The following is an 8,530-nucleotide window of genomic DNA, read 5'->3' as shown; positions in this document are numbered from 1 at the left end:
TGCCAGAGAAAATGTCTTGATCTCAATTGTATCCCCTCCAACCCCACCCTCCCTTCCCACCAAAATAGTTGTTTGGAGACAAGGTTTCTTTTTGTCTTTGCCCATAATTACTGGCTCTTTCATCTGCCCCCCTGTTCCCCTTGACCCCTGTTCTGGGGTCAGTGCCCAGGATATCCCACTCTCCCCTGCTCCATAATGTGCCTTTTAAGGCGGATGAAGAGAGGCATTCACGCCACGTCAGACAGGAGCAGGAGAGGAGAGCAATCACTCCATCACGGCCTGCCCCCGTCTGTCCCAGCTCCAGCCCAAACACCCAAACACCCAGCCGCACTCCCAACATCAAAGATAGGCCAGAACTCAGCCCAGCACAGAGCAGGCCTCTGTCAGAACCCAGAGGATCTCACTGGGCTGCTGGACAATACAGTCTGAAAGGCAGTTATACATCTCAAGCCATTGGATAATGTTCCCAGTTTGTACCATGCCATGCTTGATACACATCATTGGAGGTTTTGAGGTGGGCATGGAATAGACAGACACATTCATCAGGGCCATCCGACAGGGTATGAGTTGGATTTGAAATATAACTAACCTCCTATACAATGACTTAATAGAGAGCTGCGTGGATTTTGTGGAATTTCGTCATATTTAAATAATAGCAACTATGCCCTTCTAGCCATTATCAGAATTAGACTACAACCAATATCAAAATCTGGAGCTGTGTTTATAGCATTCCTTAAAAGAGCAAAAGAATGATTGGAATTCTGCTGCTACCTTTCACAACCCAAACAACAATGGCCTACACAATGCACACATTTCAGAAGTAATAGGTTGGTAAAAAGCAATGTTTGATCACACAAAAAAACACCAAAGGAAGCAGCGCAACATGGTAACACCATAACCAAAGCAGAGCTGCCCTGAATGCTGGTCTGGTCTGGTCTGGTGTGGTCTGGTCTGGTGTGGTCTGGTCTGGTCTGGTCTGGTCTGGTCTAGTCTGGTCTGGTGTGGTCTGGTCTGGTCTGGTCTGGTCTAGTCTGGTCTGGTCTGGTGTGGTCTGGTGTGGTCTGGTCTGGTGTGGTCTGGTCTGGTCTAGTCTGGTCTGGTCTGGTCTAGTCTGGTCTAGTCTGGTCTGGTCTGGTCTGGTCTAGTCTGGTCTGGTCTGGTGTGGTCTGGTCTGGTCTAGTCTGGTCTGGTCTGGTCTAGTCTGGTCTAGTCTGGTCTGGTCTGGTCTGGTCTAGTCTGGTCTGGTCTGGTGTGGTCTGGTCTGGTCTAGTCTGGTCTGGTCTGGTGTGGTCTGGTCTGGTCTGGTCTGGTCTGGTCTGGTGTGGTCTGGTCTGGTCTAGTCTGGTCTGGTCTGGTGTGGTCTAGTCTGGTCTGGTCTGGTGTGGTCTAGTCTAGTCTGGTCTGGTCTGGTGTGGTCTGGTCTGGTGTGGTCTGGTCTGGTCTAGTCTGGTCTGGTGTGGTCTAGTCTGGTCTGGTCTAGTCTGGTCTGGTCTAGTCTGGTCTGGTGTGGTCTGGTCTGGTGTGGTCTGGTCTGGTCTAGTCTGGTCTGGTCTGGTGTGGTCTAGTCTGGTCTGGTCTGGTGTGGTCTAGTCTAGTCTGGTCTGGTCTGGTGTGGTCTGGTCTGGTGTGGTCTGGTCTGGTCTAGTCTGGTCTGGTCTGGTGTGGTCTAGTCTGGTCTAGTCTGGTGTGGTCTAGTCTAGTCTGGTCTGGTCTGGTGTGGTCTAGTCTAGTCTGGTCTGGTCTGGTGTGGTCTGGTGTGGTCTGGTCTGGTCTGGTCTAGTCTGGTCTGGTCTGGTGTGGTCTGGTCTGGTGTGGTCTGGTCTAGTCTGGTCTGGTCTGGTGTGGTCTGGTCTGGTGTGGTCTGGTCTGGTCTGGTCTGGTCTGGTCTGGTCTGGTGTGGTCTGGTCTGGTCTAGTCTGGTCTGGTCTGGTGTGGTCTAGTCTGGTCTGGTCTGGTGTGGTCTAGTCTAGTCTGGTCTGGTCTGGTGTGGTCTGGTCTGGTGTGGTCTGGTCTGGTCTAGTCTGGTCTGGTCTGGTGTGGTCTAGTCTGGTCTGGTCTGGTGTGGTCTAGTCTAGTCTGGTCTGGTCTGGTGTGGTCTGGTCTAGTCTGGTCTGGTCTGGTGTGGTCTGGTCTAGTCTGGTCTGGTGTGGTCTGGTCTAGTCTGGTCTGGTCTGGTCTGGTGTGGTCTGGTCTGGTGTGGTCTGGTCTGGTGTGGTCTGGTCGAGTCTGGTCTGGTCTGGTCTGGTCTGGTGTGGGGTGGTCTGGTCTAGTCTGGTGTGGTGTGGTCTGGTCTGGTCTGGTCTAGTCTGGTCTAGTCTAGTCTGGTCTAGTCTGGTGTGGTGTGGTCTGGTCTGGTCTGGTCTGGTCTGGTCTGGTCTAGTCTGGTCTGGTCTGGTGTGGTCTGGTCTGGTGTGGTGTGGTCTGGTCTAGTCTGGTGTGGTGTGGTCTGGTCTGGTCTGGTCTAGTCTGGTCTAGTCTAGTCTGGTCTAGTCTGGTGTGGTGTGGTCTGGTCTGGTCTGGTCTGGTCTGGTCTGGTCTGGTCTAGTCTGGTCTGGTCTGGTGTGGTCTGGTCTGGTGTGGTCTGGTGTGGTCTGGTATGGTGTGGTCTGGTCTGGTCTAGTCTGGTCTGGTATGGTGTGGTCTGGTCTAGTCTGGTCTGGTCTGGTGTGGTCTGGTCTAGTCTGGTCTGGTCTGGTCTGGTCTGGTCTGGTCTAGTTTGGTCTGGTGTGGTCTGGTCTGGTGTGGTCTGGTCTGGTCTGGTGTGGTCTGGTCTAGTCTGGTCTGGTCTGGTGTGGTCTAGTCTGGTCTGTTCTGGTGTGGTCTGGTCTGGTCTGGTGTGGTCTGGTCTAGTCTGGTCTGGTCTGGTGTGGTCTGGTCTAGTCTGGTCTGGTGTGGTCTGGTCTAGTCTGGTCTGGTCTGGTGTGGTCTGGTCTGGTGTGGTCTGGTCTAGTCTGGTCTGGTCTGGTGTGGTCTGGTCTAGTCTGGTCTGGTCTGGTCTGGTCTGGTCTGGTCTAGTCTGGTCTGGTGTGGTCTGGTCTAGTCTGGTCTGGTCTGGTCTGGTGTGGTCTGGTCTAGTCTGGTCTGGTCTGGTGTGGTCTGGTCTAGTCTGGTCTGGTGTGGTCTGGTCTAGTCTGGTCTGGTCTGGTGTGGTCTGGTCTAGTCTGGTCTGGTCTGGTGTGGTCTGGTCTAGTCTGGTCTGGTGTGGTCTGGTCTAGTCTGGTCTGGTCTGGTCTGGTCTAGTCTGGTCTGGTGTGGTCTGGTCTGGTCTGGTCTGGTGTGGTCTGGTCTGGTCTGGTGTGGTCTGTTCTAGTCTGGTCTGGTCTGGTCTAGTCTGGTCTGGTCTGGTCTGGTCTAGTCTGGTCTGGTGTGGTCTGGTCTGGTGTGGTCTGGTCTGGTCTGGTCTGGTGTGGTCTGGTCTAGTCTGGTCTGGTCTGGTGTGGTCTAGTCTGGTCTGGTCTGGTGTGGTCTGGTCTGGTCTGGTGTGGTCTGGTCTAGTCTGGTCTGGTCTGGTGTGGTCTGGTCTGGTCTAGTCTGGTCTGGTCTAGTCTGGTCTGGTCTGGTGTGGTCTGGTCTGGTCTGGTGTGGTCTGGTCTAGTCTGGTCTGGTCTGGTGTGGTCTAGTCTGGTCTGGTCTGGTGTGGTCTGGTCTGGTCTGGTGTGGTCTGGTCTAGTCTGGTCTGGTCTGGTGTGGTCTGGTCTGGTCTAGTCTGGTCTGGTCTAGTCTGGTCTGGTCTGGTGTGGTCTGGTCTGGTCTAGTCTGGTCTGGTCTAGTCTGGTCTGGTCTGGTGTGGTCTGGTCTGGTCTGGTGTGGTCTGGTCTAGTCTGGTCTGGTCTGGTGTGGTCTAGTCTGGTCTGGTCTGGTGTGGTCTGGTCTGGTCTGGTGTGGTCTGGTCTAGTCTGGTCTGGTCTGGTGTGGTCTGGTCTGGTCTGGTGTGGTCTGGTCTAGTCTGGTGTGGTCTGGTCTAGTCTGGTGTTGTCTGGTCTGGTCTGGTGTGGTCTGGTCTAGTCTGGTGTGGTCTGGTCTGGTCTGGTGTGGTCTGGTCTAGTCTGGTCTGGTGTGGTCTGGTCTAGTCTGGTCTGGTGTGGTCTGGTCTGGTCTGGTGTGGTCTGGTCTGGTCTGGTGTGGTCTGGTCTAGTCTGGTCTGGTGTGGTCTGGTCTGGTCTGGTGTGGTCTGGTCTGGTCTGGTGTGGTATGGTCTAGTCTGGTCTGGTCTGGTCTGGTCTAGTCTGGTCTGGTCTGGTGTGGTCTGGTCTGGTCTGGTGTGGTCTGGTCTATTCTGGTCTGGTGTGGTCTGGTCTAGTCTGGTCTGGTCTGGTGTGGTCTGGTCTGGTGTGGTCTGGTCTAGTCTGGTCTGGTCTGGTCTGGTATGGTGTGGTCTGGTCTAGTCTGGTCTGGTGTGGTCTGGTCTAGTCTGGTCTGGTCTGGTGTGGTCTGGTCTAGTCTGGTCTGGTATGGTCTAGTCTGGTCTGGTGTGGTCTGGTCTGGTCTAGTCTGGTCTGGTCTGGTGTGGTCTGGTCTGGTCTGGTATGGTGTGGTCTGGTCTAGTCTGGTCTGGTGTGGTCTGGTCTAGTCTGGTCTGGTCTGGTCTGGTCTGGTGTGGTCTGGTCTGGTATGGTCTGGTCTGGTCTAGTCTGGTCTGGTCTGGTCTGGTCTGGTCTAGTCTGGTCTGGTGTGGTCTGATGTGGTGTGGTCTGGTCTGGTCTGGTCTAGTCTGGTCTGGTCTGGTGTGGTCTGGTCTGGTCTGGTATGGTGTGGTCTGGTCTAGTCTGGTCTGGTGTGGTCTGGTCTAGTCTGGTCTGGTGTGGTCTGGTCTAGTCTGGTCTGGTGTGGTCTGGTCTAGTCTGGTCTGGTGTGGTCTGGTCTAGTCTGGTCTGGTCTGGTGTGGTCTGGTCTGGTCTGGTATGGTGTGGTCTGGTCTAGTCTGGTCTGGTCTGGTGTGGTATGGTCTGGTCTGGTGTGGTCTGGTCTGGTCTAGTCTGGTCTGGTGTGGTCTGGTCTAGTCTGGTCTGGTCTAGTCTGGTCTGGTGTGGTCTGGTCTAGTCTGGTCTGGTCTGGTGTGGTCTGGTCTGGTCTGGTATGGTGTGGTCTGGTCTAGTCTGGTCTGGTCTGGTGTGGTCTGGTCTGGTGTGGTCTGGTGTGGTCTGGTCTAGTCTGGTCTGGTCTGGTGTGGTCTGGTCTGGTCTGGTATGGTGTGGTCTGGTCTGTTCTGGTCTGGTGTGGTCTGGTCTAGTCTGGTCTGGTGTGGTCTGGTCTAGTCTGGTCTGGTCTGGTGTGGTCTGGTCTGGTCTGGTATGGTGTGGTCTGGTCTAGTCTGGTCTGGTCTGGTGTGGTCTGGTCTGGTCTGGTATGGTGTGGTCTGGTCTAGTCTGGTCTGGTCTGGTGTGGTCTGGTCTGGTCTGGTGTGGTCTGGTCTAGTCTGGTCTGGTGTGGTCTGGTCTAGTCTGGTCTGGTCTGGTCTGGTGTGGTCTGGTCTGGTGTGGTCTGGTCTAGTCTGGTCTGGTCTGGTGTGGTCTGGTCTAGTCTGGTCTGGTGTGGTCTGGTCTGGTCTGGTCTGGTATGGTCTGGTCTAGTCTGGTCTGGTCTGGTGTGGTCTGGTCTGGTCTGGTATGGTGTGGTCTGGTCTAGTCTGGTCTGGTCTGGTGTGGTCTGGTCTAGTCTGGTCTGGTGTGGTCTGGTCTGGTCTGGTCTGGTATGGTCTGGTCTAGTCTGGTCTGGTCTGGTGTGGTCTGGTCTGGTCTGGTATGGTGTGGTCTGGTCTAGTCTGGTCTGGTGTGGTCTGGTCTATTCTGGTCTGGTGTGGTCTGGTCTAGTCTGGTCTGGTGTGGTCTGGTCTAGTCTGGTCTGGTGTGGTCTGGTCTAGTCTGGTCTGGTCTGGTGTGGTCTGGTCTGGTCTGGTATGGTGTGGTCTGGTCTAGTCTGGTCTGGTGTGGTCTGGTCTAGTCTGGTCTGGTGTGGTCTGGTCTAGTCTGGTCTGGTGTGGTCTGGTCTAGTCTGGTCTGGTGTGGTCTGGTCTAGTCTGGTCTGGTCTGGTGTGGTCTGGTCTGGTCTGGTATGGTGTGGTCTGATGTGGTCTGGTGTGATGTGGTCTAGTGTGGTCTGGTCTGGTGTGGTCTGGTCTAGTCTGGTCTGGTGTGGTCTGGTCTAGTCTGGTCTGGTGTGGTCTGGTCTAGTCTGGTCTGGTGTGGTCTGGTCTAGTCTGGTCTGGTCTGGTGTGGTCTGGTCTGGTCTTGTATGGTGTGGTCTGATGTGGTCTGGTGTGATGTGGTCTAGTGTGGTCTGGTCTGGTGTGGTCTGGTCTGGTATGGTGTGGTCTGGTCTGGTATGGTGTGGTCTGGTCTGGTGTGGTCTGGTCTGGTCTGGTGTGGTCTGGTCTGGTGTGGTCTGGTATGGTGTGGTCTGATGTGGTCTGGTGTGATGTGGTCTGATCTGGTGTGGTCTGATGTGGTGTGGTGTGGTGCTGGTGTGGTCTGGTCTGGTGTGGTCTGATGTGGTGTGGTCTGGTGTGGTCTAGTGTGGTCTGGTGTGGTGTGGTCTGGTATGGTCTGGTGTGGTCTGATGTGGTCTGGTGTGATGTGGTCTAGTGTGGTCTGGTCTGGTGTGGTCTGGTGTGGTGTGGTCTGGTGTGGTCTGGTCTGGTCTGGTGTGGTCTGGTCTGGTCTGGTGTGGTCTGGTCTGGTGTGGTCTGGTCTGGTCTGGTATGGTGTGGTCTGATGTGGTCTGGTGTGATGTGGTCTGAACTGGTGTGGTCTAATGTGGTGTGGTGTGGTGCTGGTGTGGTCTGGTCTGATGTGGTGTGGTCTGGTGTGGTCTAGTGTGGTCTGGTCAGGTGTGGTCTGGTGTGGTGTGGTCTGGTATGGTCTGGTGTGGTCTGATGTGGTGTGGTCTGGTGTGGTCAAGTGTGGTCTGGTCGGGTGTGGTCTGATGTGGTGTGGTCTGGTATGATGTAGTCTAGTATGGTATGGTCTGATGTTGTCTGGTCTGGTGTGGTCTGGTGTGGTGTGGTCTGGTGTAGTCTAGTATGGTGTGGTCTGATGTGGTCTGGTCTGGTGTGGTCTGGTTGGGTGTGGTCTGGTGGGGTCGGATGTGGTGTGGTCTGGTGTAGTCTGGTGTGGTGTGGTCTGGTATCGTGTGGTCTGGTGTGGTCTGATGTGGTCTGGTCTGGTGTGGTCTGGTATGGTGTGGTGTGGTCTGGTATGGTCTGATGTGGTGTGGTCTGGTATGGTGTGGTCTGCTGTGGTCTGATGTGGTGTGGTCTGGTATGGTTTGGTCTGGTGTGGTCTGATGTGGTCTGGTCTGGTGTGGTCTGGTATGGTGTGGTGTGGTCTGGTCTGGTATGGTGTGGTGTGGTCTGGTGTGGTCTGGTGTGGTCTGGTCTGGTGTGGTCTGGTCGGGTGTGGTGTGGTCTGGTCTGGTATGGTGTGGTGTGGTGTGGTCTGGTGTGGTCTGGTGTGGTCTGGTCGGGTGTGCCTGGAGGTTCCACACTTTAATCAATAGGTGGATTAATTGCTAAAAGGATGGGGGTGGTGGGGGTTGTCAGAGTCCCAGGCAGGGGAGAGTTTTGAGGAGGGGGGAGAACAGGGGTAAAGGAAGGGGAGGCAGGATGGTGTTGACGGGCAGGGAAAGCTGGGGGGATTTGAATGTTGAGCGAAGCAGAGCATGAGTGGTGCGGAGTTTGCTCCCACCCTGGGTCACCTGGCAGCGCCGCTGTGTGGCAGGCCGTCAGATTAGTATCTGAGAGGGGGAGATAACAAGTTTATTGGCCCCTAGATGGGGCTGCTGGAGACGGGGAGGAAGGCGAGTAAACCCAGAGGGGTGGGGGTGTTTGCGTTGGTTTTAACCTGGGGAGATAGATGCAGCCTGGCCCTTTGAAAGGCAACATGGTTAGAATACCAGCCTAAACTCCACCAGTCAGTACAGAGGCCCATCCATCACAGAAGCGGGCGGCGGCTTGCGATCTGGCTCAGAGAACACACACCCAGACCTAGGCTACACACTCAGCCCTCCTTTGAGGTAAAAAGGGACAGACGGGCTGTAACCATTGGGACTTTATTCTCCTCACACTAAAGTGGACATGCATATGCACATAGATATACAGTACATATCCTTCACACATATGACATCACACCCAGTTAGGCAAGCAAACATATTATATGTAGTTCATAGACATTGCAGTCTCTGTGCACGCTTTCAGGGTCTGACTGCATTAACTATGCATGTGTAGCCAAGGCACAGGGAGAAGATAAGGGGTTCGGATAAGAAAAATAGGGACTGTGTGAAAATGGGACAAACAGGCTGCAATGACAAATGGAACTAACAGGATGCTATGACAAATGGAAGAAGTCGGATCAGCTGATGTAGAAGGTCAGAGACAAGCAGAGAGAGAGATCATGTTGGAAGGAAAGGGAGAGAAACACAAACATATCGTCTGGACTATTCAACTGTTAACAGTTGAAATCCCATGCTAACCCAACAAATGTTTCTTAAGGTGCCATTTGCAGTTGTTTCATCCATTTTGGACAAATGCATTATT

General features: G+C 54.4%; 2 pseudogenes; both read left to right on the top strand.

The window, feature by feature from the left end:
• Positions 1 to 918: 918 nt before the first annotated feature.
• On the top strand, positions 919 to 6,711 carry LOC118940157 (annotated as a pseudogene).
• A 79-nt stretch (positions 6,712 to 6,790) lies between these two features.
• LOC118940156 lies at positions 6,791 to 7,494 on the top strand (annotated as a pseudogene).
• The last annotated feature ends 1,036 nt before the right edge of the window (positions 7,495 to 8,530 follow it).

Source organism: Oncorhynchus mykiss, chromosome 17 (assembly GCF_013265735.2).
Source record: "Oncorhynchus mykiss isolate Arlee chromosome 17, USDA_OmykA_1.1, whole genome shotgun sequence".
NCBI classification, from domain to species: Eukaryota; Metazoa; Chordata; class Actinopteri; order Salmoniformes; family Salmonidae; genus Oncorhynchus; species Oncorhynchus mykiss.
Note: the sequence above shows the minus strand (reverse complement) of the source record. Positions and strands in the feature narration are given on the sequence as shown.